Source organism: Silurus aristotelis, assembly GCF_946808225.1.
Source record: "Silurus aristotelis genome assembly, chromosome: 21".
Taxonomy (NCBI): Eukaryota; Metazoa; Chordata; class Actinopteri; order Siluriformes; family Siluridae; genus Silurus; species Silurus aristotelis.
In genome coordinates, this window is record NC_139594.1 from 19,769,141 (window position 1) to 19,795,169 (window position 26,029).

General features: G+C 42.2%; 1 long non-coding RNA gene across 2 annotated transcripts; it reads right to left on the reverse strand.

The window, feature by feature from the left end:
* Positions 1-7,645: 7,645 nt before the first annotated feature.
* Positions 7,646-14,818, reverse strand: LOC310716559. Of its 2 annotated transcripts, none has more exons than XR_014530614.1 (3): positions 14,786-14,818; positions 12,990-13,028; positions 7,646-7,770 (listed from the first exon to the last, which is right to left on the reverse strand). It is a non-coding gene; the product is annotated as an uncharacterized lncRNA (long non-coding RNA). The 2 variants fall into 2 exon arrangements; XR_014530615.1 differs by lacking the exon at positions 14,786-14,818 and adding an exon at positions 13,340-13,360.
* Positions 14,819-26,029: the final 11,211 nt, after the last annotated feature.

Here is a 26,029-nt window from a genome sequence, read left to right on the forward strand (position 1 = left end):
CTGTCATCATCATCCGTGATCAGACCGACGATGGCAGAGTCATCTGAGAACTTCTGTAGGTGACAAGTTGCTGAGCTGAACAGCAGTGTAGACAGGGCCAGAACCATTCCCTGCAGGGCTCCAGTGTTGCAGACAATCATGTCAGACTCACAGTCACGAGTCCTCACATACTGTGGTTGGTCTGTCAGGTAGTCCAGTATCCAGGCAGACAGATGATGGTCCACTCCCATGTACACCATCTTATCCCCCCGGAGCTCAGGTTGGATGGTGTTAAAAGCACTAGAGAAGTCAAAAAACATGACTCTCACAGTGCTCCCAGCCTTTTCCAGGTGTGAAATAGCCAGATTTAGGAGGAAGATGATTGCGTCTTCCACTCCAATGCCAGGTTGGTAGGCAAACTGAAGTGGATCCATTGATGGGCTCACCAGAGGTCAGAGATGAGTAAGCACCAGCCTCTCCAATGTTTTCATCAGATGCGAGGTCAGTGCTACTGGTCGATAGTCTCCAAATTCTTTTGGCCGCGACGTCTTTGGAACAGGCACCATGCAGGATGTTTTCCATATCTGTGGCACTTTTCCCAGCCTCAGGCTCAGGTCAAACATGTACAGCAATATGCCGCACAGCTGGTCTGCACAGGTCTTAAGTAGCCTGGAGCTGATGCCGTCTGGGCCCGCAGCCTTCCTCGCTTTGAGCCTTCTGAGCTCCAATCTCACCTGGTCTTCTGTAAGGGGCAGTGTGTATTGGATGGAGTGTTGACTGGAAGGAATCGGCAGGGGGCGGGGGGGTTAGGTGTGTTGTGTATTGTCTGTGAGCTGATAGCAGTACAGAGAGAGGTGGGGCTGAAGCTGCTTGCTTTTCCTTCGCTGATCTTCTTTCTCAGTTCTCTATGGACAGTTTTCAGCCCTTCCTTGTTTCCTGATTTAAAAACCCTCTTCTTCTCTTTAAGGAGAGTCTTTATATCAGGGTTAATCCATGGTTTGTTGTTGGGAAAACACTGTACAGTCCTGGTGGGTACAGTATTCTCCACACAGAAGTTAATGTAGTCCGTAATAAAGTCTGTTAAACTGTCAATATCCTCCCCATGTGGATTGCACAATTCCTCCCACACAGTTGTTTCAAAACAGTCTTTCAGAGCCACACTGGTCTTATCAGACCATGTCATCACTGTGCGGGAGGTAGCTGGTTGCCTGCATACAATGGGTTTGTACACAGGTAGGAGATGAACCAGGTTGTGATCCGATCTTCCCAGGTGGGGAGGGGTGCTAATGTATAAGCCTCCTTTGTGTTTGCATGAAATAAATCCAGTGTTTTATTGTCTCTGGTGTGGCATGAAACATACTGAGTGAATGTGGGCAGAGTGGAGGATTGAGGGTCATGATTAAAAATTCCAGAGATAATGAGAAGTGCATTTGGGCTCTGTGTTAACAGTCTGTTAACAACAGAATGCAGGACATCACATGCCGATTCACAGCTCAATGTCCTAACAGCAGATCTGCTCTTTAATAGTGATGTGTCCAGTTTTACACCATCTATTATTCACAAACACTGCCAGTCCTTCTCCCTTTCTCTTACCGCTCTCCATCGTTCTGTCCGCGCGCAGTAAATCAAATCCATCCAGAGCCACGGTCGTATCCGGTGTTAGCTTGGTTAGCCATGACTCCATGAACAGCATGATGCTACATTCCCGGAATTCCCTCTGATGCCGGGTAAGAGCCGTTAGCTCGTCCATCTTGTTGGGTAAAGATCTTACGTTTCCCATGACGATGGACGGGAGAGTTGTTCTGTAACGTCTCCTTTTATTCTGACACATAGCTCCAGCATGGTTCCCCCATCTTCTCCTTCTTAGTTCGTGGGGAATATCCGTTTTTTCTTCTAGTAGCATCGGCGTGTTGCGGAATGCTGATCACTGGTGTAAACAATAGGACCGTGGCTGTGAACAGTGTTTCCAGACGCGACTGTGAACAAAGTCCAAATAACCAGGAAAAGTAGAGCAAACTCTGTGACTTTGTTAATGTCCATTTTGCAGTTTGCAATTTCCACGCGTACACACAAAAAAGAACAAAAAACACAAAGTGCCGGAACACTATTAAATAAATCAGAAAGCCCAAACTTAACGGGAGCTGCTGCAACAGGCTGCCACTTGGGCGGCGCCTAGATGAATTATCTAGGAGCCTAGAATAATTTATCTAGATGAATTATTATTTTAACAAAATTTACTGTGAAGGGACGCTATGGTAGGAGACCCAGAATGACCCCGCTGCTGACACAAACAATCCAGATTGGAGTTTGCCAAAACATGACTGAGGAAGCCAAAATCCTGAGAGAATGTCCTGTGGACAAAGAAGACTAAAATAGAGCTTTTTGGTAATGCACATTTTTACTGTCAGAAAATTAAATAAGGCATTCAAAAGAAAAGAACACTGTCCCTACAGTCAAACATGGTGGAGATTTATTATGTTATTTTGGGGTTACTTTACTGCCTTAGGCGCTGGATGTCTTGACTGTCAACATGGTATTCTGAAGTCTGAAGACTCCCAAATAATTCTGGGGAGCAATGTAGGGCCCAGTGTCAGAAAGCTGGGTCTCAGTCAGGGGTTGTGAGTCTTAAAGCGGGACAAAGCATGTTTCATAAAGCAACCAAAAACATTTTAAAACAAAGCACTGGTAGTTTTAAGTGGCCAGATACGAGTCCTATAGATTCTATAAAGCACCTGTCTAGAGATCTTAAAACAGCAGTTGGGAGAAGAAACCTGGATTAGCTGGCAAAAGAAGAGTGGTCCAAAATTCAGTAAAGAGCTGTTAGAAACTCATTTATGGTTACAGAAAGTAATTGATTTTATTTATTTTTTTTTTCCGAAGGATGTACTACTGAATATTACATTTAGGTTGTCAATTTTGTCCAGATTTGGCTTTTTTCCCTCTACTTTTATGTGTACATTGAAAATTTACATGACAATACCAAAGCATTTGTAATTGCAACAATTTTCTGGGAGAACTTATATTTATACTATTTATATACTTATTATATAACAGATATGCAGGGGTGCCGATATTTTTGTCCATGACTATGTGTTCCTGGTGCATCTAGAGACCCCCAAAATATTAGAAAAGACTATCCTCTCACTTTCAGTAAATGTGTATGCAAATGCGCTGTTTATATTTGGCTTCACATTTTTAGATCACATGCAGGTGCCATAGAATAGTAAACATTACTACGTTAACTTAGGATTCTAGAAGGCTCATCAGTGAAGAAGAGAGCACCCATGAGCCCCTCTTCCCCTACTCTCTCCAAAGCCACCATCTTGGTCCACCTTCAGGCAGGCCCGGAGGCACGGAATTGGCTACCTTCATCGTAAGTTCATTAACCTCAAGCTTGCCAGCAACTACAAGTCCCCATGGAACCCCTTCCCAAAGTCCTGGACGACAGCCTTTTAGACCGGGCCACTCACCGCACTAAGCCTCTACTCATGTCAGTGGAGGAATGACATCAGGAGTAGCTTTTCTTCCTGGTCATCTCCTCGCCCCTAGCCTCCATCATACTTGGGTTCCCTTGGCTGCGGAAACACAACCCACATGTAGACTGGAGGACAGGGCGTATACTGGATTGGGGTGTGCATTGCTTTGGCCCACTGGCCTTGCCTTCCCCCTACCCAAACCACTGCCGGCTGTCACTCCCAAGCACTCAGATTTAGCACCGGTTCCTGAAATCTATCATGACCTTGCGCCCGTGTTCAGTAAGGCCTTGGCTACCTCCCTGCCTCTCCACCGAAACTTTGACTGAACCATTGAACTGCTTCTAGGAACCAGTCCCCCATGGGGCCGCCTGTCTCAGTTATCAGCCCCAGAGAGAGCAGCCATGAACCAGTATATTCAGGAGTCCCAGGTAGCAGGTATCGACTACCAGGGTCTTAATGCCATCACTGTATGGAACAATTACCCCTTGATGCTTATGGCCTTGGCGTTTAAGCTCCTGCATGGTGCCACTGTCTAACATGGATCTTTCCAAGTGTTGCGTATCAGAGAGGGGGACGAAGGAAAGACCACCTTCAATACCTCAGCTGTTCATTACGAGTACCTCGTCATGCCGTTCGGCGCTACTATTGCCCTGGCCATATTTCAGGCACTGGTCAATGAGGTCCTCTGAGACATGCTCAACAGCTTTGTGTTTGTCTATCTAGATAATATCCTGATCTTCTCCCATTCCATGGATGAACACTTGGTCTTGCAGAGATTTAAAAAAAACGGGCTCTACATGAAACCTGAAAAAAATGCGAATTTCACAGCTCACAAACCTTGTTCCTGGTATATCAGCTTTCAGCTGGTAACATCCAGATGGACCCTGCCAGGATCCAGGCCATCTGGGATTGGCCAACCTTCACTGCCCACTGCCATCTACAAAGGTTCCTGGGATTTGCCAATTTATATCATCGTTTCGCCAAGGGCTATAGTTCGGTCGCATCGCCCCTCTACCACCTGACGTCCTTCCTCCGCTTGTTCCTTTGGGGCCCAGAGGCTGAGGACGCTTTTTACGATCTTAATCGGCGATTCACAGAGGCACCCATCCTCATCTTTCGTAGTCGAAGTTGACACCTCCGACATAGGGGTAGTGCTTTCCCAGGTCTGGGTGGTATAAGGAAGGCAGCAGGACCAGATGGCATCACAGGTCAGGTTCTGAAAGCCTGCGCTGACCAGCTAGCACCAGTATTCACTGAGATATTTAACCTCTCACTGGAACAGACTTTGTCCCCTCATGCTTCAAACAGTCCACCATTGTTCCTGTCCCAAAGAAAACCCAGCCCGCCTGCGTCAATGACTATCGCCCTGTAGCCTTGACCTCAGTAGCGATGAAGTGCTTTGAGAGACTGGTCAGAGACTTCATTACTGCATCACTACCAGACACACTGGATTCTCCACAGTTCACGTACCGCCAGAACCATTCTACTGAGAACTCCATTGCTCATCTTCTCCACACTGATAGCATCGTCCGTGGAACGGTTTGTACAGTACGCAAACTGCATGGGGTCCAGGCAGGGTGGAAGCTGGGTCTTAATGTGCCTTATGACAAGCCTCTTGAAGCACTTTATCACGATGGGTGTGAGCGCGATGCGACGATTGAGGCAGGAGACAGTAGATTTCTTCGGCAAGGGAGCGTTGGTCGATGGTGAACGATGGTCATTGTTTTGAAGCACGTGGGACAATGGTACTGCTCAGGGAGATGTTGAAGATGTCAGTGAAGACATCCGCTAGCTGTTCTGCACATTTCCTGAGCACTCTGCCAGGAATGTTGCCAGGTCCAGCAGACTTCCATGGGTTAACTCTGCATAGAGTTTTCCTCACTTCAGCTGTGGTTAGACAGAGCACCTGGTCAGTGGGAGGAGAGATGGTCTTCCTCGCCTTCACGTTGTTCTGGTGCTCAAACCGGGCGTAGAAGTCATTCAGCGCATCTGGGAGGGAGGCGTCATGGTCACAAGCAGGTGATGTTGTCTTGTTGTTTGTGATCGCCTGGATGCCCTGTCACATACGCCGGGTGTCTCCGCTGTCCTAGAAGTGGTCGTGGATTTTCTTTGTGTGTACGAGAGATGTGGGCGAGGCTCTGCACAATACACGCCAATCCGTCGGGTTGAGCATTCTGCAGGTCGCAAATAGCGCCGTAAAGTTCACACAGTGCCTCCTTAGCATTAGCACTGGAAGGAATGTACACTCCGACAATGAAAACAGTGGTGAATTCCTGTGGTAAATAAAATGGTCTACATCTAACAGTCACAAACTCCACTAGCGATGAGCAGTAGCGTGAAACAAGCACCATTCCATGTTGATATAAACACACACACCACCACCGCGAGTCTTACCGCACAGAGCTGCGTTTCTGTCGGCTCGAAACACAGTTAGCCCGTCTAGCTGGATGACGGCTTCCGGAACTCTGTCGCTGAGCCACGTCTCCATGAAAACAAGGATGCAGCAGTCTCTAAACTCTCACCGTGTGGTACGCTGGATTTGGATGTAATCCAGTTTATTGTCCAGGGAGCAGACGTTTGAAAGAAAAATGAACGGGAGAGCCGGACGGCTAGGGTTAGCATTTAGCCTAGCACAGACACCTGCCCACTTGCCACGCTTCTGCTTCCTCGAACAGCGCTTCTGACGTCCTCTCTCCCGGCCACCGGTATCAGGTGACACCGAGGGCTGAGGGCCTGGTCTTTTTGGCCAAGGTCGCGGAAAGCCGAGGTTGCGAAGGTTATTAATAACTTCATCATGCAAATTGTTGGTTGCATGATGCCTGTACCTTAGTAGTGTCTGGTGGTCGTACACATGAATACAGCTGACTCTGGTGTCCATGTATTGCGAAAGGTCAAGCAAATTATGGTAAAAGCAAAATTTTTTGATCCAGAGAGGCCGCTGCGAGCTACTGCCGCGCCGCCATCTTGGAGAGAGAGGCTCGTCATGAGGCACATTCGAGAGGCTCATCATAAGGTACATTAAGACCCAGCTTCCACCCTTCCTGGACCCCATGCAGTTTGCGTATCGTCCAAACCGTTCCACGGATGATGTTATCTTCAAAACCCTTAATTTGGCCTTCATCCACCTGGATAACAAGGACTCATATGTACGAATGCTGTTCATTGACTTGAATACTTGAGCTCAGTATTCAACACAATCATTCCTCAGCACCTGATTGAGAAGTTAAGCCTTCTGGGCCTATTGGTTTCATTCATGTGTAAAAGATATTAAACATTGCATGCTGAGTATCTTCCACCTAATTAAATCTACTAGGAACACAGGCAGCTTTTATGGTATCTAAAGAAGGAAAGAGTTACTTACTTTTGAGTAGTGCTTACTTACTTTTGAGTAGTCCTTCTCATTTACAGGTGTGGCCCAACATGAATCTATTGCCAGGGCAATCTGACGACTGTCCACTCCTTGAACAGAGACTTCTATGTAGATTGATTCGCCCACTATTATATTCACACTGCCAGTGTGAGCGTGAGAGAAGCCAGCATCCATATAGGGAATCATTGTGACCTGGTACATGCCAACTCCATCTGGAATATGCCTGTTAATGCAAGCAAAGTGTTACACTCTAATGCCTTGCATATAGGTTTATTATTCAACAGAACTCCTACCTCTGAATAGGGTTGAGCTCTGTGTCCATGCTTAATGTCTTATTGAGCTGATACACACAGGAGAAGGAAAGTTCCATTCTTTTCTTCCTGTAATAATGCCCCCTGCTGTGTCCACCTCTCCTAGGATTCGGTTCTCATAGATGATATGGGTGCCATTGGCCTGTAAATATGGTTGAAAGTTTTTAACATCTCTGACTTCTTGATTTACAAATTTAAACCAATCCCAATTGCTTTGACAGCTAGGTGTACTGTGAGATGTGTCCCACAAAGATGGTTATCATTATCAAAGTGGAAAACCAGTCTGTCATTTTGGACTGTTCCTTTGCAGCTGTGGTCATTTAAGTGAAGTTCATTATCAGGAAATCCAGCTTCAAACAGCTGACAGCGGGACAGAGACATAGTGCCAGAGCTGCCATCACATATTTCTTCTGATGGAAGAAAAAGTAGTTGGTCAGGGATGTTTTTGTGGGAATTGAAGCATTAATTAAGCGTTTGTTTCCACAGCATTAATGTTTTAGAAAATTTGTACCGTAATAATCAGGGTTTGGTCTGGGATTGTCCACAATACAGAAGCAGCCATAGATGCCATTTTTCTCCCCACAATATTAATTCTCACTACAGCTCAGAAACTCACAGTGTTCATCATGGTGGTCTAATTAAAGGAAAAAATAAATGAAATTCTTTTTTATATTTTCATATAATTAAAATTATATGATTAGCATGTGACCTTTCAAGGTACATCCTTAGTTATACATCACACACATCAATATGGCTCAATATAATAATTTAATTAGTTCAGATACACAGGGTCAACAAAGTTGTCCTGTATATGGCCAATTAACAAGTTTGAGCAAAATGTCTTCTGATTAGTTTAATTTATATCTTATCAATAATAAATACATTCAATATCAATATAATAGTAATAAGCATAATAATTTATCTGCACTAATGCCCACAAATAGGATGTTTTAAATGCCAGGTGCTTGTTTGGCCTCTCTTTATCTCAAGGCTTGCAGTTCAATGGAGCCAAAGGCCTGTGAAAATCTCAGCAGGGGTGCACTAGCACCCCTGCACCCCAACAGTTCCATTCTGAATCAGTTAAAGAGGTCTTTACTAAGGTGTTAGGTCCAGGAAATTTCCGCAAATTTGCACAGGGCTAGTAAAACTAGTGTTAACCTGCACCAGGCAGATCTGCTTCTGACCAAAAGACCTCTTTAACTGATTCAGAATGGAACTGTTGTTTTAAAGGTTACTCATTTTTCACAAATGACCTCGTTGCTACAATAACTCTACAGGCTTCCTGTACCTGCTTGTACACTCATGCTTGCTTACAAAGCCAAAAATGGACCAGTGCCTGTCTACCTCACAGCACTTCTCATCCCAGATGCAACTGTGGATTGAATATTGTGGTCAGTTGGTCCGTTTCTTGCTGTCTGTCCACTTCGGCCAGGAGGGTTTAAGACCTTATTTTAAAATTATTCAGCAAAAACACTGGAGGAAAGATCAGCATAAATCCTTACTAAAATGTGTCTATACATGAAAATGTATTTACTTTTTTGTTGTTTTTGTTGTTTACGCTAAATTTAAACTAATTTTACATGAAATAATCCTCCTTGACCCGTTTTTAGGTTTTAAATGTATAAAAGTACCACATAAATTTGTTTATTGCATCAAGGCTTTTTGACTTTGTCAGATTACTCTATTTAAACCAACTAACAAAAAAGTTTTCACTAAATTCTAAAATGTTCTTGTAAAAATTATGACGTTTGTGTTGTTAGGTTCAGTTTGGACCCAGTTATAATATAAGATTATAAAAAAATAAAAGAAGTCATCATTGCTATGACAAACATTGAAGGACAAAATGTCCAAGGCATTATGTGGAATGACTATAAGGAATGCCTAAATGCTTATATTAATGTTCTTCTTGTTGGAGTGTACAGATCTCTGGTACGTGTCGACAGGCAAAACAATTTCAGACCAAAACATCGCTTTAAACCTTTCGAATGATATCAAGAGTTCTCAGATTAGACAACAGAGAAATCTGACAAGCTTGCTCTCATCAAGGATGTCTGGGAGAGATGGGTGCAGCTTCTTCCACTTGAACATCCACTGATGTTCAACCCAGGGCCATAGGTGACAGTAGCTAAAGGTTTTGTCCCTTTTACGTAGAAAATGCCCCTTCTGGCAATTCATGCCCACTAAGACAGGCAAATACAGCATAAAAATCTGCAGCCTGTGATGCAAAAACCAGCTATGCATGAAATCTACAAAATTACACAGGCAAACCTACCAGTGGCATCCCTGAAAAAAACAAGGAAAATGTGTCTGTAGTCCTCGATATGACTACTGGTCAATATTATGTGTAACAATTATTTTAACTTCTCAGGAGGAAACTTACAATGGTGGGCACAATAAAAAAAATAATAGACCTGAGCTGCCTGCTGGAATTTTGCAGGTAAAGGACAGGGCTCCACATTTTTCAAAATTTGCTTTTACTACCACTGTTGATTCATATTGTCCAAAGAAAGTCTGGTACTAATGTCCTCTTTTCACAAAGATGCAGCTATGTCATCAGGAAGTGACAAAAGCCCATACTTATCCTAGACAATAAACAAAGGAGGAGTAGACTATCTGGACAAGCTGACTGCCACCTACACTTGCCAGTGAATGACCAGGAGATGGCCAATAGTTGTGTTTCTAACATCTTAGATGTGTCTGCATACAATGCACTTGTGTTGTGGACCCAAATCCACCTAGAGTTTAAAAACAAATAATGTTTCTTGTGGAGCTAGGAATTTCCCTTGTCAAGGTACACATTGAGCAAAGGAAACGAGTGCCCCGAGACCGCAGCCTTGGCCAGACAGCTGCAGAGACTTTTCCATCTGTTAACTTGCTCTTCAGCAAGCCAGGGTATTGAGCATCTACCCAGTGTTCATATATTGTGGTCTGCCTGCTTCGGCCAGGATTCAACATAACTGAATCATGTTGGCATGGTCACTTCTCTGTGCCCAATTAATCTTCCTCCTCTCCCTCCTGAACTTAAGCCAGACTTCCATCCTTAATATGGGAACAAAGGAAGTAAGTTTTGATCTGCCCAACCTGGACCATTTTGCACAATGCCAGCCCGCTTTTCAGGTGTTCAGTCATCTTTCTTTGTTTGTTCCCTCCTTTCCCATAGTAAAAAAATTCCGTTTAACCTTACTGCCCATTTAAAGTTTAAACATCTTTCTTGGTGCGTACCTGCCTTCTAACGCAACATGAATACTGCCAGTCAAATGGATAGATTAATAGAGGGGCTGCCTATAATGTTTCCACCAATCTGGGTAATGTCCTGTATCGCCAGGAATATCCATTTTACTCACAGCCATTCTCCTATATTTATATTACAAGCGTAATATCACAAGCTCCATAAGGTTCGATATTATCATGCATAATGCTCGGTATATTATCCACGGTATTTATCTTTGTCTTTGGAAAGAGTCTATTATCGTACCTGTTCCTAAGAATAATGCACCAAAATCTTTAAATGAGTACAGGCCAGTAGCACTTACTTCTCTGATAATGAAAACATTTGAGAGGATTGTGAAGGACGCACTTGTGACCATGGTACAGGCAAATCTAGATCCGCTTCAGTTTGCCTATAGGTCAGGCAGGGGTGTTGATGATGCGATATGTGCTCTATTAAATATGATTTTGGCACACCTTGAGGGCGCAAAAACTTTTGTACGTTTGTTTTTTATTGACTTTTCATCAGCCTTTAATTGTATCCAACCTCATATCCTAGCAGAAAGGTTAAAGAGTGTTCATAATATTAATTTTGGATTGATAAGTTGGCTGATGGATTTCTTAACCAATAGGTCTCAGCGTGTGAAGGTGAACAGTGTTTTGTCTGATGTACTTTTTTCCTCTACGGGGTCAACGCAAGGGTGTGTTCTTTCACCTCTTTTATTTGTGCGTTATACTAATGAGTGTCGTACGCAACTTGAGAGGCGTCATATCATTAAGTTTGCTGATGATTCAGTGATCGTTTCCCACCTTAATAATGATGATTATGTGCACGGTTCTGCATTGGTAGACTTTATTGATTGGTGTAAACTATGCTTTTTGGACATTAATGTATTAAAAACTAAAGAGATGATTGTAGATTTTAGGAAGAATCGTACAGCCATCTCTCGTGTGGTTATTAATGATCCTGCTGTTGAGATTGTACATTATTTTAAATATCTTGGTACTATAATAGATGAAAATTTGACTTTTGGGGCCCATGTGGATGCTGTTTGTAAAAAAGCTCACCAGCGTATGTATTTTTACGGAAACTTTGTGGTTTTAACGTGGATAGCACTTTTATGAAAATATTTTATTCAGTTTTATTGAGTCAGTTATTACTTTTACATTTGTGTGTTGGTATGGATCGCTTAATCTGAAAAATAGAAATAGACTTCAGGGTATTGTTAAAGTGTGTGGTAAGATTGTTAGCACCAACCTGATTGATTTAAACAGTTTGTATAAAGCAAGGACTCTGAGGAAGGCCGATTTAATGTTGAGACTCCAGCCATCCTTTGCAGAATCTTTTTATGTTGTTACCTTCTTCAGGTAGATATTCTTTACCGCTTTGCAGGACAAATAGTTTTAAAAATTCTTTTGTACCAGTTGCTATTGGGTTTTTAAATACTTAAAATGTTTTTTATTTTATTAAATGTTTTTTTTTTTTTTTTTTTTCTGTACTGTTTGTTTGTTGTTGTGTGTTTTGGGATTGTACGGATTCTGCTGGCTGTGAAACAAATTGCCCCTCAGGGATAATAAAGTTGACCTAACCTAACCAAACCTAACCTAATTGTACTTACTGGTATAGGCAGAATAAATCCTGTTATGACCCCTTAGCTGTCTGTGAGACTAGATTTACTATCTAACCCCATTACTCTATAATGCCTGCTGTTAGGCTTCCTAAACATTTATTCCCTTTTTTTGAAAATGAACTGCCTTCTGGATGGCTGTTACCCAGTGTCTTTCTTAGACATCTGCCTAGTTCCCTTTAGTATAGTCACTCGACCTACCGTGATGCCTTCCCATGCTGATCATAACCATGAACAACATAGTTGTGAATCTGCCTTTGTAACCCATTGTCTAGAAAGTGACAAAACCTGTTCTCGCTCTTTTCCTGTGTGTGGGGCAGACACAGTGAATGATTTCTACTGGGTATGCGGTAATGTTGCATATTCTTCTCTTCCACCAGGCTGGAGAGGTCAATGTGCTGTAAGTAGACTCACAGATAAAATGTATTTAGCCATTAATGCTAATCTAGTACACTAAAATTCCAAAGGAGTACAGGTTCACATACAAAACCTGTGAGCATATGAATAACTCCCTTTTGAATGTTTTTTCTTCAAATTCCAACTTTATTCCTCGCCAATTCCCTCATGTAAGCCATAGAAAACCTAATCTACCTAACATTTTGGACAATGGAATGATGGCAATACAGGATGTTCCTGTTGAACATAGCTGCACTGGACTTGGATATAAGGCAGTGTCAGACCCATAATAAGATTAAATGAAGCTGAATTTATATATTGTGCTCAGTTCTGCAATTTTCTTGTAGTCTGCCCACTTCGGCCAAAAGGAGTTGAGTTTATTTTAATCACAGAAGTAGAAATTCACAACCAAACACTGGAGCAAAGATGAGGAAAATAAATTCTTAATGAAACGTGTCTGATAAATAATTGTTTACCTGTTGTTGTTGTTGTTGTTGTTTGTTCCTCTAAAATAAAACCAATTTTACTTGAATTAATCAACAGTAGTCTTAGTATTTGGAAAAAAATGTAGTAAGAGTTATAAATGTATATGTGAAACTTCTATTCACAACCCTATTCATACCTGTTGTTGTTGTTGTTGTTGTTGTTGTTGTTGGTTCCTCTGCAATAAAACCCATTTTACATGAATGAATCCACAATCCACAACCCACATTCTCCACCGGCTTGCTCATCAGGGACAAATTTACACTTAAAAATGACATGTTATTTATTTTTATCACCACATTATCTGAGTAAACCTATACTGAAACATGCAGTTCCCAGGCCCCCTTCGATGGTGGAGGTAGATGTTTTCTTGCGACAGTGTTTCCTAGTGTTTCACTACTGGCCATGATTCACCACAAAACACTAGAGCAAAGATTAGGAAAATAAATCCTTACTGAAACATGTGTCTATAGATGAAAAATAATTTACCTGTTGTTGTTGTTGTTGTTGTAATTGTTGTTGGTTCCTCTGCAATAAAACCAATTTCACATAAATTAATCATCAGAAGTCTTAGTATATGGAAAATAATGTAGTAAGAGTTGTAAACATATATGTGAAACGTCTCTAAGTTACGTATGTAACCACAGTTCCCTGGGGGAATGAGACGCTGCGTCGAAACGCTGTGGGAACGCCTCTGGGTGTTAACGCTCTGAAATAATGTGTTTTTTTTTTTTTTCTTTTTAAGAAACTTCTTAACCACAATGCTTATGGAATCACCCAGGAGGCCAGAAGGGGCTTGCAGAGTATCCAGCAGTATGGCCCTGTCTTTATCAGACATGTCTGACAGTGTGAGCCACAGGTGCCTTTCTGTAGACACCAGGGCAGCCATAGACCAGCCAATGGCCCTAGCAGTCTCTTTAGTGGATCTGAGAGCCAGAGCTGCTGTACAGTGAAGCTCAACCAAAATGGCTGCCCGGGGCACCTCCCACTCTTATGTCGGGGTCTTGAGGGAGGAAGCGATCCCGGGAGAGAGATAGCTCGCAAGCTTCTCTTCAACCTGGAGCATTGCCACGCCTATGACCATGACACTTTAGTGCCAGCTGGACAGAAAGACGTTCTGCTCATGAGCCAGCCAAGTTATGTAGCTAGGCCATGGCGCAGGTCGCTTGCTACTTGGGAGCAGAATGTGCGCGGCACAATAAGCGCCACGCTCATTGTGCTGCGCACAATATGTGCAGATCATGCACAAAATGTGCAGAGACTCTGCTACAAAGGTGCGCAGATTGTGCGCAGCCACATCACTCGGGAAGCAACCTAGCTCTGCCCCCATTCCCATAGCTCTACGAGTCTAGCTCGGAAGAGAGGCGGAGCTAATGCTCTCGTTGCAGGGGGAAGAATCCGCCAAAAGGCGTGCTTCCGAGCCTGCAAACAAGTGCTGGACCAAGCAGGTGAGGTTGGAGAAAGGGACAAGCCCGTCTCGAAACCAACTGCTAGGTCCATTTGTGAGCTTAGAAACTGCCGTGCCGCTCTGCCTCAGCAAAAGCGGGGCAAAACCTAAGAAGTGTGAGCTGTCTCCTCGGAGAGTGCCGCTCGGGAGCTGAGCGATGGCATTGACATGCAGCCGACTCTCTCGAGAACTGACTAGCGTGCTCAACTTCCAGGAATTTTTTCCTTTTTGACAAACAATCAGACAAACAATCTGACAGACAACACAACACACAGAGCGCTTTCTGAACAACAGAAGCTGCCACTGCCCTTATTCATATGCGCTTTATACTTCTGCTCGTAACGTCACCTTACCGGTGACGGACAGCGTCCAATTTTTGGCTGATTACACACATTATTTCAGAGGGTGAACACTCAGGCGTGTTCCCGAAGCGTTGAAACGCTTCGGGAACACGAAAGGGAACCTTTATTTCCAACCCTGATACATACCTGTTGTTGTTGTTGTTGTTGTTGGTTTCGCTGCAATAAAACTCATTTTACAGAAATTAATGTTTAGAAGTCTTTTTATTTGGAAAATAATGTAGCAAGAGTTGTAAACGTATATGTGAAACCTCTATTTTCAACTGTGATCCATACTCTTCTGACCGGGGGAAGTGAATGTCATTCTTGCGCCAGCGTTTAGTATGGTTCCATTACCGTCCACTATTCTATGGCATCTGCAATGTAGCAAGTAATCCATGTAACCCCTCGCTTCTCTATCAGCTAACCTGCTCTTTAGCCAGCCAAGCCATTTAGCATCTGCCCAGTCTCCCTCCAAGCCCACCACACCCAGAGAGGAGCCCATGCAGCTGTGTCAGGCCTATAAAAGAAGAATGAATGAGGCTGAAATCATATTTATTTCATTCCAGCAGATGTCCTTATCCAGAAAAGAGGAAATTAATATTAAGTAATTCATACAACTGAGCAATTAAGGGGTTAATGGCCTTGTTCAAAGACCCAGCCCTGGAAGTGTCATGGTGCTAGGATTTGAACTCAAGACATTTTGATCAGAATTGCCACATCATAAACACTGAGCTACGCCATACCCATATATTGTGATCAATTGGGCCATTTTCATGCTGTCTGCCTGCTTTAGCCAGGAGGGCTTAAAAATCCAACGTCTTAACCACTGATCCCCTTTCCCATTTATTATAGTCAGTTTGACTATTTTTTTCCTGTCTCTTAAGATTTTATTTTATTAGATTCACCACAAAACACTGGAGGAAAGATCAGGAAATAGATCATTCCTGAAACATGTGTCTGTACATTGATTCAGTTGTTGTTGTTGTTACTGTTGTAGTTTTTTTCTGCCCTATAACCAGTTTCACATGAATTAATCCCCAGAAGTCTTAGCATAAGGAAAATAATTTACTGTACTAAGAGTTATGAGCGTATATGTTAAACCCGTATTGTCAAACCCTGATGGTGACTTGGGAAGTGTATGTCATTCTTGCACCAATGTTCACTATAGTGTTCCACTATGGCCAACATACTATGTAATGTACAATGTAGGAAGTAAATCAAGTGACTCCTCATTTCATCATCAGCTTACCTGCTCTTCAATCAGCCAGTTCATTTAACATCTTCTCAGTCTTTCTCCCTGTTTTTGTGTACAAGGAAATAGTCTTCTGAATTCTGCATTGTAATCTTGTGAAGGTCTTGTTAATTAAATTGTCAATTTAAATGTTACATTTAGTTAAAACATACTTTTTCCCAGTATATGGAGACATTTAAGAAAACTAGAATGTTACCATAAATTATCAGCACACAGAGTAGTATTTGGTACCTCATCGTGTATGAATGTATTAAAAACACATACCAGTTGAAAAAAAAACCCATTACAAATGCATTATGATTTGTGAATTATTATTAACTTCTATGATTACTGTTCTGTCCTCACTAAACGTCATGTTTGTATGACAAATAATAGCGACTTACAGCCTTATGCGGGTCACGACTTCAGCTGCTCTTCAGCCATGACACTTCACAATTAACTCAACTCAACACGAGTCATACAGGAGTAACTATATACAATCCTCACAACAAGAGGGCCCTTAAAGGTCAAAATATAACCAGAATCACCTTTCTTTACAATTAAACTGAATGATTACACTCCCCGCCTGGTATAAATGCTTTTATACCACTATATAATACTAATCAGTCACTACTTTGCGGGAGAAGGAGAATAAGTTGAGTCACTGGAGCCAATGGACTTTAATGATTTAGCATTAATGATTGCCATGACTTCAGCCATTAGTGTTTTGAGGACCTCATGGGTAAGACGAGTTGGACCTGACTGCAGTAACATTGCATCTAGAATGTGGCGGGCGGGCGATGCCAATAATTTTTTCCCATGATCCACCCATATGAGATGAGTGAGGCGTGTTGAATGTCCATGTACAGCCTTCGTTGCTGAGGTAGTCTTGGATCTCAGGGTGATCTGTACTGATTTTTAACTCCTTACAGGCTCCAATAAAGTTAGTGCTGTGGTCAGATCTGAGAACTTTGGAAGGGCCTCTAACTGCAAAAAAACCTTCTCAGTGCATTAATAAAGCATGAGGTGGACATAGTTTCGATTACTTCTATATGAACTGCACGAGTCCCTAAGCAACTAAATAAAACTGCCCAGCGTCTGCTTTCTGCGGCCCCACCCCTAGTCTTGCGAGTGACTACACTCCAGGGCCCAAAAACATCTAAGCTGACCCTAGTGAACGGGGGCTCCATGGTGAGTCAATCTTCTGGCAGATTGGCCATTTTTTGTTCAACAAGTTTTCCTCTAAGCCTACGACAAGTGACACACTGATAGATTACACTTGAGATTAGTTTCCTGCTTCCAATTATCCAAACACCAGCAGATCGCAGTGCTCCCTCAGTGAGGTGAGGGCCTTGGTGAGCAATGCCTTGGTGGTAATGTCTCACAAGCAGAGTTGACACATTATGTTTTTAGGAAGTATTAGAGGGTGCTTTACATTATACAGGAGGTCGGCTACAGACATCCGACCCCCCCACCCTTAACAGTCCATCTGAGTCTATGAAAGGGTTTAGGGGCGTGTTTTTGTGATACGTTCCCCTTTATGCAGTTTCTTAATGTTCCTTTTTGAATGAATATTGTTGGACGCTTGAGATGACTAAGTTAAGCTTGGGTTTGAGGATTTGTAGTGTTTTGATTTGAAAGTTTGGACTTGTTTGTATCTGCTGTAGATGAACACTGAGGCAGTTCCTTCGACAAGAATGAGGGTCCGGTGAACCAGTATGTTTGTGGCAGTAGAAGTGCTGCTATTGGGCGAGTAGCAATGTATGCTGCGTTGTTTTCTGATGAGACATGATGCCATTGAGTTGGTACTGAAGATTTTCTGAATCTACAGACTCTGTTTGATACATAGACGTCAAATCTTCTTGACGTGTTGTAGATGTAATCCAGTACAGTGTAGTACTTTACAGCATGAAGCTCTAGGTCGATTTCTTGGCATATAAGCTCTGCCATTTCTGTAGCAAGGACATAGCTCCAGTTGTTAAATTGTGTGAGCTGGTTTCGGTGCCAGTTTGGCTTTGCCCATAACAAATCCGGTGAAGTGCTGTCTCTGCTCATTGACAACTCGCAAGTAGGCAACAGCTGCAATTGCTGTGGATGAGGCGTCACTGAAGACACACAGCTCTCTGTGTTGTGTTGAGGAAAGAGACAATGGTACATACAATCTGGGAATGTGCAAGTGCTCTAACTCGAGAAGACCGTCTCTCCATACAGACCATAGTCTTTCTTTGGCTAGCGATAGGGGGTTGTCCCAGTCACATGTTTCAGAGGTTAGTTCTGTTATGAGTGCTTTTCCCTGTACAGTTATAGGTGCAACAAAACCTAAGGGGTCATACAAACTATTAACAGTGGATAGCATGCCTCTTTTGGTGAATGTTTTTTGTTCTAGAGACTTCTAGAGACCCTAGAGACTTGAAATGTGAAAGTGTCTGATTCAAGACTCCAGCTGATGCCTAAGCTTCTTTGCACAGGTAATGGGTCAGTGTCTAAGTCAAGGCTTTTGATGTCTATTGCCAAGTCATTTGCTGCGAATGCCTCCATGACTTTGCTGTTGTTTAAGGCAATTTTGTGTAAATTAAGATTAGATTTTTCTGTGTTTTTTGCAGGAGATCAATTGCTTCAAATTCAGTTGGGAGTAATGTTAGGCCATCGTTCACGTAAAAGTTTCTGGTGACAAAATGCTCTGCATCCTTGCCATATTCCTTCACACTGGATTCAGCTGCCTTCCGGGACCAGTAGATTGCAACAGAGGGAGACAGACGATTTCCAAAAACATGGACTTTCATGCGATACTCGATGATCTCCTTTGTGACATCATTGTCTCTGAACCAGAGAAATCGCAGGGAATTGCAATGGTCTTCCCTTACTGTGAAACAGTAGAACATTTGTTCCACATCTGCTGTTATTGCGATGGTCTCTCTGCGGGTGATACACCCCAAACATAGGGAGATACCAACACTCTTCATTCAGCTGTAAGAGGGGTGCGACTTCTGCTTGCTTGTTCTCTATGACTTTTTCATGAACTGTACAAAGTGCTCACTTATCTCAGGTTTTTTGTTGAGACTTCGTTTTAGTGTGTTGAGTCTTTTTAAAGCCTGATCTCGATTATTTGGTAAACGTTGTCTGGGTGGGATAAAGGGAAGGGGTGCAACCCAGCTGTTGGTCCCATCCTGATACATTTCGTTCTACATTATTGTGAGAAATTGCGCATCTTGTTGTGAAGGTGCTAACTTTTCATCATCCTCCCTTCCGATGAAGATAGTGTCCCCAAGATTGTCTGTTTGTATCGCCTGGTAAGTATCTGTACAGATTTAAGTGTTTTTTAGATGCCTTACAGATTTTTCTTTTATTTGCAGGACATTGGTACATGGGCTGAGGTACCATGGACGTCCGTTAAGCAACGTGTTTGTTTTGTACGTTGTGACAGACCTTGGTTTGTGTGCACCATTCAAACAGACATCTCCCACAATAACCCAGCCAAGATCAAGGCGCTGGGCAAATGGTGCATTATGGGGACCATTGCACTGCTCTCTCACTTTGTGTAAACTCAGTATGTCTCTACCCAAGAGCAACAGGATTTGTGCATTTGAATCTATGGCATGTATCTTGTGCGTGAACGCCTTTAAGTGTGGGTGGTATTGGGCGACTTCAGGCGAGGGGATCTCTGAGCGATCCTCTGGGATCATGTCACATTCCAGCGGCACCTTTATGTGACCATCTATAGACTCGACAATGAAGTCTTTAGCCTTTCTCCCTCTAACTTCCATGATACCTGAACATGTTTTTAAGGTATACACCTCCGTGCCTCCTTTAACACTAAAGATGTCGAAGAAGTCAGAGCGGGCAAGAGACTGATTACTTTGTAATTCCATAACAGCATACAGGTTTATTGCCTTGTCCCTTTGACCTGATGGATACACTTTGCATAGGCATATTTTAGCACAAGACCTTGAGCCACGCTGTTTGCCACATAAAGTACCTATGTGCACACTGCTGAGACTGATGGTGTGCTAAGCTCAGGCTCTCCGACATGCTGTTTCACCTCTATCGGCGTTGTGATGCTGTTAGGAGGGGTGGGCCTGGATGTAACACTGTATTGTGTCTTTCACTCCCACATTCTTTGCAGGTGACTTTTATCTGACAGTTTTTGGCTTGGTGTTTGTTTGATGCGCAACACTTGAACACTTTTTGTCCTTCAAATATGTTTTTCTCTCTTCCAGGGACTTGCTGCAGAAAGTGCTTTATCTCCTAAGGGGTTGCATTTTTTTTATGCAAGGGACATTGTTTGTCTGGATCCTCACTAATATATGTTGTTTCGATACTCTGTGCTAGTTCTGTCTTTTTCACTGAAATCATAGGACGAAAGGAGAAGCAAGGATCATATCTTATGCATGCTTGCTCCCATACAAAGTTAGAGAAGGTAGAAAATGGTGGAAATGTAGCATCGTACTCTACCTTGTATTTGGCTGCATGTGAGATCTACCTTGTATTTGGCTGCATGTGAGATCCATCTTTCTTGTAGGGAGTAAGGGAGCTTTTCCACTATGGAAATAACACCACGAGCTGTATCCAGAAAGGCTAGCCCAGGTAAATAACCCTCTGCTTTAGCCAGTTATAGTTCAAGCAAGGGATCTCCTAGCTACCTTAGTTTACCATAGTCTCTAGCAGTAATCTTAAGGAGGTTTTCAACCTTTTGAAAGAGTGAATGTTCAATTATCTCAGTTGCTTAATAGGTCTCTTCCCAGCGCTGCCAGATCATGTTTAAAAATTCATAGAAAAATGTTTCATTGATAGAAGGGGTTTGTGATTGAGATTTGAGGCTGTGATGGCACTTGGTTGCTGTAAGATTTTTATCATGCCCAAACAAAACTTAATTCTTGGGTAAGTTTTCCATACAACTTGCGATGCCCATAATGCCTTTCTGAATTTAGGGAAAAGAATCACATCTCACACAGAATGCAGCAAATGTTCCTCTTCGGGTTTATTACAGACAGCAGAACGTATTATATACACAGATAGGAGAGAAAAGGCTGACCTAAGTGTTTTCCTGTTTAGACAAGAGGATATACTAGGCGGAGATGTGTGAGCCCAGATAAGACTCCCTGTTTACCTTACATACTAACATCGTAAATATTCTATAGACACTGAACAGACAAAGAAATGTGTGTGAAACAGAGTGAAAACCATCTTAACACTAACAGTTGCTTTGCAAGAATACTTGACTATCAATAAAATTTTTTACCTTTTCCTTGAAGTCCAGGGGTTATCGCACAGAGCACCGGGATCTTGTTTCCAATACCTCATCTTGTGCTTTCGGCATGTGGCTCCATGGCAAACGTTGGGGTTGCGGGTTCAATGGCTGCCACATGATGATTTGATGACTGAAGTTAACAGCTTCTGAAAGGCGTTGTATGCGGATGAAAAAGGCTTTTTACTGTTCTGTCCTCACTAAATGTCATGTTTTTTATGACAAATAATAGCGACTTACAGAAGTTACTATTTACAATCCTTGCCACAAGAGGACCCTTAAAGGTCCACATATAACCTGAATCACCTTTCGTTACAATTAAACTAAACTATCACATTTACTATAATATATATATATATATATATATATATATATATATATATATATATATATATATATATATATATATATATATATATATATATATATATATATATCCAGCAGAACAGCTGCTGGATCCCCTACAGTTTGCATACCGAGCGGTGGATGACGCAGTCAACATGGGGCTAAATTACATTCTACAACACCTTGACTGCCCAGAAATATATGCCCGGATTCTGTTAGTTGACTTTAGTTTGGCTTTTAATACAATAAATCCAGGAATTCTCCAGTCCAAACTCCTAAACCTCACTATACACCCTGCCACCTTTCAATGGATCACCAGCTTCCTGACAGGCAGAAAACAACAGGTGAGACTGGGAGATGTTACCTCCAGTATTCGGACAGTCAGCACTGGTGCTCCTCAGGGATGTGTCCTTTCCCCACTGCTATTCTCCCTTTATACAAATGACTTGCATATCAAGTGACCCAACTGTCAAACTCCTGAAATTTGCAGATGACACCACGCTCATCGGACTCATCCAAGATGGTGACGAGTCTGCATATGAGCAGGAGGTGAAGCAGTTGGTGTTATGGTGCAGTCAGAACAACCTTGAGCTAAACACACACAAAACTGTGGAGATGATAGTGGACTTTAGGAAACACCCTTCAACACCACTTCCCCTCACAATATCCAACATCCCTGTGTCATCTGTGGAGAACTTCAAGTTTCTGGGCACTACCATTTCCCAAGACCTGAAATGGGAATGCAACATAAACTTGATTCTGAAAAAGGCCCAGCAGAGGATGTACTTTCTACGCCAGCTAAGGAAGTACAGTCTGCCACAGGCGCTGTTGATGCAGTTCTACACTGCAGTCATTGAATCTGTCCTGTGCTCATCAATCACCATATGGTTTGGAGCAGCAACAAAACAGGACAGAAACAGACTGCAGAAAACTGTTAAAACAGCAGAAAAAATTATTGGTGTTCCTCTGCCCACTTTCCAGGACTTGTACCAAACAAGAACCAGAAACCGGGCAGAGAAAATCATTAATGACCCTTCACACCCTGGTCACAACATCTTCCAGCTCCTCCCTTCTGGCAGGCGCTACAGAACTTTGTTCACCAAAACTGCCAGACAAAGGAACAGTTTCTTTTCCCAAGCAATCAGCCTCACTAACAACTGACCATAATTATATTCCCTGCTCATATCTATAAGTACAGCACAGAACTGTCAGTCATCACAGTATCTGTATATGTTGCACACACTATGGCTGCTATACCCTACAAAGTTTTTATAGTAACTCTCTAATCATACCTGACACACAATACTGTCATTTGCACTACCATGCACTCTCACACTTTATGTACATTACTGATCTGTATCCCTATTTAATACCCACACTGTCTATACTGTCTCACATTGTCTGTATTGTCTTGTATTGTCTTGTATAGTCTGTTTTTGTCTTGTCTTGTCTGTTTTGTCATGTATAGGTTTTTATTTATGTCTGTACTTTTGAGAGTCACTAACAGCTGGAACCAAATTCCTTGTGTGTGTCAACACACTTGGCCAATAAACCTGATTCTGATTCTGATTCTGATATATATATATATAAAGAGATGATTCATCACACTTTTTTCTAACACAAATGACACTTTCATTAAAATTATTACAATTATTTTAATAATCAAAATACAAGTTACCCTTGTTATGTATAAACAGCTTTTAACAAAACAAATTTTCTCAACCAAGTCTTGGACAGGTTTCAAACTTTAACTTCCTGGAACCGTTGCCAAATCAGTTATTATTAGTATGAAGTAACTTTTGCATACCCAGATAAATAGAAATAATGGTCTGTATTATATATATATATATATATATATATATATATAAACAGTGTTGGGGGTAACGTGCGTTATGGAATAATATAAATTTTCTGGAGTAACGAGTAAAGTAGCGCGTTACTTTATAAATTTACACACTAATACCCAAGTTACTTTTTTTTTAAAAAGTAATGCGAGTTACTTTTCAGTTAAATTATTTTGCATAAAAAAATAAATACTGAATTAAAATGAACGTAGTCAGGTAGAATCGCGCACTCATGTGCGAGCAGCGGGAACAGAAGCTGGTCAGAATCGGAGATGGCAAACTAGGGATTACATTACTGTGATGGAACTATTCTTATTATTTTGAAATAGTTGAGGAAAAGGAGAAAGGAATAATGGTTAAATGTAGATTATGTGTTGGTGAAAAGCTCTCGTCAACTGCAAAAAATACCACTTAAAAAAAAACAACATCTAGAAAACTTTTGCCGACTTTCCACCACTGCAGATCTATAGACTGCTCAGAATAAAAGTTTTCCGTGGGAGACACATGTACAATGCCATCGCACCGGAGATAGAGGGCAAATTCACAGCTCATTTGCTCTTTGTGGGAAGATAAACTGCCACGGTCACTGATAATAGCACAAACTTTGTAAAAGTGTTCAGAATGTTTCAAGCTGATGATGAAGCTGAGAATGATGTAGACAAGGACGACGTCATATTTACGGAATTGCACAAAGTTTTACGAGATGACAGCGAAAGGTATGTTCTCCCTTCACATCACCGGTGTGCAGCCCACACCCTTAACCTTATATACACGAACGATAGTTGCATTTCTGATGGCAGATTGAAAAGCAGTGTACAGAAGTGCGACTGGAAAGTGTTCAGACTTGTGGTCAAAAGTTAGTCGATCATCTTATTGTTCCCTAAGAAGTTATTAAACATTTCAAATGTTTAAGGCATGTCCTTTGCCCTAATATAATTTTATTTCTTAATGCCAATTATCTATATTACACCTGTAAGGCGTGAAAGAGATACAAGTAACGCAAAAGTAATATAACGCATTACTTTCCATAAAAAGTAACTAAGTATCATAATTAGTTACTTTTTTGGGGAGTAACTCAATATTGTAATGCATTACTTTTAAAAGTAACGTTGCCCAACACTGAATGAATGAATTTATATATATATATATATATATATATATATATATATATATATGGCAGGGTGTATAGTGAGGTTTAGGAATTTGGACTGGATTTATTGTATTAAAAGCCAAACTAAAGTCAACTAACAGAATCCGGGCATATATTTCTGGGCAGTCAAGGTGTTGTAGAATGTAGTTTAGCCCCATGTTGACTGCGTCATCCACCGCTCGGTATGCAAACTGTAGGGGATCCAGCAGCTGTTCTGCTGGATCTTATATATATACACACACACACACACACACACACACACACACACACACACACACACACACACAAAATGAAATGAACCAATATGAATGAAACAAAATATTGTGGCACATTTACAATATGATTCTGTCTAGTGGTTAGGATGCGGCGCTCTCACCGCCCGGATAAACACTTAAACACCTCCACTTAATATTTACGAATTTCCGAAAAAACGAGTCAGGGGGTGTCACACGGCGAAGATGGAGGCGGAGGCAGGAATAAAAGCCGCCTTTTTTATTCAACAGAAAAGGCAGAGCCAACATAAAGCACCCGCAGCGCGGGATAATCCGGCAAACGGCAGTCCGTAAATAATATCCACGGCGCGTGAGGGAGGAAGGCAGCGACGGAGAAGCGTCGTAAGTCCGAGGTGCGCTGAGGGAAGGAACACGCCACCGTGGAGAGAGCGAAGAGTCCGGGAAGAGGAGGTGCGTAGCGGGACGGACGGACGCACGCGCACACACGCGCGCGTGCGTGCACACACACACGCACACGCCACCGTGGAGAGAGCGAAGAGTCCGGGAAGAGGAGGTGCGTAGCGGGACGGACGGACGCACGCGCGCGCACGCACGCACGCACGCACGCACGCACGCACACACACACACACACACACACACACACACACACACACACACACACACACACAAATGAGCCTCAGGTGCGGAATTAGTCCCAGGTGATCGGGATGAGCCCGATTGCAACGAGCCGGAGCGAGCGGGGAATCCCGGGGTATGACAGCCTCCGAAGGGGGCGTGGCAGGGAAAGAGAGAAAGAGGAGGAATTTCATATTCAGTATACAATTTATTTACCTCCAAATTGTATTTACAATGAATGATAATATTTTAATAAGCATTAACTAAAAAAAATAAAATAATCATAGTCACATTAGCAGCTTGAGATACTATATGGGCAAATTTTTGTGGAGAACTGTCTATCAGATTGGTATGCTTATTTTGAACAACTATTTCCCTATTTGCTATTAGAAAAATCACTCTCCTGGGAAAATGTTCCACTAGATGTTGTGGAAATTTATGCTCATTCAGCCAAAAGGTTTTTAGTAAGAAGGTAAGAAGGCCACTCTTAGGGCCCTTGACCAATGACCTTAACACTCTGTGCTCCAGTGTCAGGGTCTGATTATGCGAATTTTTTCTTTTCTGCTTCATACATAATTTACGTCAAATTGAAATAGGAAGACTATTCCAGAGTTTAGGAGCTAAATGTAAGAATGATCTACTGCCTTTAGTGGACTTTGCTATTCTAGGAACTACTAGAAGCCCAGAGTTTTGAGATCTCAGGGAGCGTGACGGATTGTAGCGTGTTA